Here is a 4,432-nt window from a genome sequence, read left to right as displayed (position 1 = left end):
TTGATCCGCTGTGATCCGATGTCATTACAGGCACAGGTGTTTTGTAAAGTGTAAAACTCCCTTTCCCTACAAGGCGGGGGACTGTGGACCACTATTGCAATTATGACATCAAGCGTTGTTGATGTCAGTAGGCCTGGGCGATATGACTTCAAATCAGTATCACACTTATTTAAATTGTTTGCCTCGATAATAGTTAACGAGTGATTATTTGTGAGCTTTTAGATTGGCTATTTTTGCAGTTTTATACGCCACCGATGTACAACTAAGTATAATACAGTGGTAAGTGGTTAATCAGAATAATCAAGTCTATTAAAAATTGATATTTTTTCCCGATTCGATTCGAAATACTAATAAAGATGTGTTGTCGAAAACAAACTGATTCTTGATTAATCGACTAACCAACACAGTGAGATTAAATCTAAAAATGAGTTTTGATCTATTCTCAGTTAATGGCCCAGCCCTAACCACAGCATCTTCTCTGGACGAATGTCTTCTCTAGCCCAGCCAGGAAGCTCCAGGCCCGGAGGGCACTGGGGACCATATGAAGGCACTGGGGACCATATGAGGGCACTGGGGACCATATGGTGTAACTGTAAAGGACCAGACAGCATGTAAACAAAATGACAGTGTTTGTTGTTGTTGGCGGTAAAGGCCAGGGTTGCCTCAGTTGCAGGATTTGCAGGTCAAGGTTGTGACCCAGATGAATGTTGTAACACAGACGTACAGGGCGGTGTCACCCCGTCACCCACATACACATACAGTACTATGTTCACACCTTCGCACCTTCACACATACACATACAGTACTACCGTACTGTATGTTCGCACCTTCACACAGGCCCCTTTTACACCAAACAACCTTTGGTTCTAGAACTGGTTCGGTTCTAGATTCTTGGTGCTTTCATGGAACCTGTGGCATATTTTTTTGTTCCAGTTCCAAAACAACTTTTAGGGTTCTGAACCAATTCATTTCAGTGGAACCACTCTGAACTGGTTCACTGTTGGGCGGGAAGAAATAACTGGACCAATTCAACCCCGGTGGAAAAGGGGCCACAGACATGCAGAAAATGTGATATACTGCATATTGCATATAGTCTGGTAGAAACCTTGTATCTCCATTAAACAATTGTCTTCGTAAAATTAACGCCTTACTTCATTGTTAAAGAGTGACGTGAGAAAATAGCCGCGCTACAAGCTCCAAATGCGTCGCACCGAACTCATGAAGTGCTGCTGAAGTGAAAGTGTAACTGTTTTTATACAGTAAACGTATTTTCTTGTGACTCAACTTGGCATGCGACGATATGACGATATTATGTACACATGCACACACATTCATGAGCATACCTACAGACATGCAAGTACCACAGATATTCAGTTTAACACAAAACGTACGATTCATATGAAAACGTATGAACTCACATTCAGACACACTTCTCTCTGACACCTGGTCAAGCCATTCACCTCCCTTCACACTGCGGCTGCACCTAGCCTCTGCCCAATGGCTCCCCAAGGCTTGCTTAAGCCAATAATCACCAATGATTTCCGAGGACGATTTCCTCTACTGTGTGGGAGCAATCTGTGCGTGCGTGCGTGTGAGTCTGTGTGCTCGTACTTGAACATGTTATGCACATTTGAAAGTGCATGTGTGTGTTTCCGGGAGTGCGTGAATCTTTTGCTATATGAGATGTGTGTGTGTGTGTGTGTGTGTGTGTGTGTGTGTGTGTGCGCGCATGTGCGTGTAGGTGTTGTGTGCATACTGTGTAGGTGTTGTGTGTATGAGTGTGTGCACACTGTGTAGGTGCTGGGCGTGCGTGCGTGTGCATACTGTGTAGGTGTTGTGTGTATGAGTGTGTGCACAAACTGCACACAGTGTAGGTGTTGTGTGTATGAGTGTGTGCACACTGTGCACTGTGTAGGTGTTGTGTGTATGAGTGTGTGCATACTGTGTAGGTGTTGTGTGTATGTGTGTGCACACTGTGTAGGTGTTGTGCATGCGTGCGTGTGTGTGCATACTGTGTAGGTGTTGTGTGTATGAGTGTGTGCACACTGTGTAGGTGTTGTGTGTATGAGTGTGTGCACACTGTGTAGGTGTTGTGTGTATGAGTGTGTGCACACTGTGTAGGTGTTGTGTGCATGAGTGTGTGCACACTGTGTAGGTGTTGTGTGTATGAGTGTGTGCACACTGTGTAGGTGTTGTGTGTATGAGTGTGTGCACACTGTGTAGGTGTTGTGTGCATGAGTGTGTGCACACTGTGTAGGTGTTGTGTGTATGAGTGTGTGCATACTGTGTAGGTGTTGTGTGTATGAGTGTGTGCACACTGTGTAGGTGTTGTGCGTGCGTGCGTGTGTCCTGTAAAGCTAATGGAAGCTCCAGCTTGGAGCAGAAAGAGGAGATGTCAGGCAGGTGGGCTTCAGTCCATTGTGGTGATATTGGATATCCACACTGCACTGCTCTTTACTGTAGTGGACTGTCTCCAACTCCAACTGGTATCAATCCGCTTTTTTTTGGTTTTACCTTTGTCTTACTATTGGCTGCTTGTAGGAATTTATTCTACTGCTGCACAATAGTTAATGAATGTAAAGCGCTGCATTATCATCTTATTATCCTTGCTCCCTCCCTCTCCATCCTCTCTCTCTCTCAGAAGGGAGAAAAGCTTTTTTTTATGTTATTGTTGACGATCATGAAATAAGTTTTTCAGCCCTGACCAGGAAGATAAACCAGAAACATGAGTTGAGAGTCTTAACTGCTACATTGTCACTGAGCAAAACGCCTAACTACAACACATGATGTGGAATTCAGATGCCATAATGTTTATCAGATGTCTGGTAGGCCAACGTGTTGACATTTTATACTGTATGACCCTGTCGGGACTCTTCTGTTACTCACTTGTGTTTGATTGTAACTTGCTACATTGTGAATGTTTGCACCATCAGTCATTGGAATGAACAGGCTCCCTGGCATATCTTTTCAAATGGTGGTCCGCGGGGCTAATAAGTGTCAATTTGGGGGTCATTGACTTGAAAACGTTTGAGAACCAGTGCAGACGCAGTATGTGCAGCATTGCACATTGATAGTTATGTATGAGACATACTGTACATGCAGTAAGAGGCTGGGTGACCCCGTGGTTGAGGCCTACAGGTATCCTTAGTCCCTTCTGTAATGGTCACAGTCTCACAGACTTGTTTCCCATAACAATAAATAGTGCTTAAGTGGTTAATTAGACTAATTGATTTAGTCGATTATAAAAAAAAATCTATTAGTATTTAATGAATTATTTTGTGCTGATTGGTTGCAATACTGCAGCCCTAAAGGGTATATAGCACAAATCTCTGCCAGGAGACATACCCAAATAATAATAGCATTGTGTGCAGTGGATCGTCTACTGTACGTACTGTACAAGCATGAAAGAAGCATGTAAAGCGTCTTTGGGTATTAGAAAAGCGCTATATAAGTCCCAGGTATTATTATTATTATCTCCACTGTCTGCCGCTATACATATTCATATTCATTTTTATTTTTATTTTTATTTAATTATTTACACCAAATAATAAATAAATGAACAAAAATCAAACATATGAATCCCAGAAAACAAAAACTGAAGAAAAAACAAAAACAAAAAACATAACAAAAACGCACAGACACAAAGCTAAACAGAAAAACAGCTTGACATAACTACAACAGTACAGCATTTTTTCAAATTGAGTGTAAGGCTAGGCAGGAATATATATGATTTTTAAATGCATCGATTATCGGTTACAATGGCAGCTATGGCAAGTTGCCATTTCAACCCTTTATGTCTGAATCTGATGTAATAATTGGCTTGTGCCAGTAAATGGTGCCAGTGAATGTAATACTTGTGAGCTTGTAGCTCTGAGAGTATTGATACGGACTAATGACCAATTAGAAAGGGAATTGATGTCCTTTTCCTATTGACAGCATACACAAAACACATGCTGTAGTATCATTTGCTTTGGGCACACACACACACACACACACACACACACACACACACACACACACACACACACACACACACACACACACACTCCTAGCAGCATATATTATAACAACTATTAACTTAAAAATAAGCTATTGACCATATACAAAATGCATTATACTATTTGCATATAGAGTGTAAAGGCTAGTATAGCGGTGCATGTTGAAAGCATACACGAAGGGTAGTAGCATATACTGTATGTACCCCACAATGCGTAGTATGAAACAATGACTGAAGTACACATTAAGTGCAGGGTCTTTAGGGGCATAATACAATGGGCTTTATTAGATTTATTAGATCACTGCCTCTTGCTGGAAGGTAGCTTTAACGTTATTGCACGTAGAAAGTGTGCAGTTGTATTTATTTACTGTATAACCTTTAAGTTTTGTAGTTCTTTTAAAACCAATTTGTGCGGAGAAAAGTAATTATTGTCGG

This window comes from Protomyctophum parallelum (genome assembly GCF_964188405.1).
Source record: "Protomyctophum parallelum genome assembly, chromosome: 16".
Classification (NCBI taxonomy): Eukaryota; Metazoa; Chordata; class Actinopteri; order Myctophiformes; family Myctophidae; genus Protomyctophum; species Protomyctophum parallelum.
The sequence above is the reverse complement of the archived record's forward strand: the minus strand, read 5'-3'. Positions refer to the sequence as shown.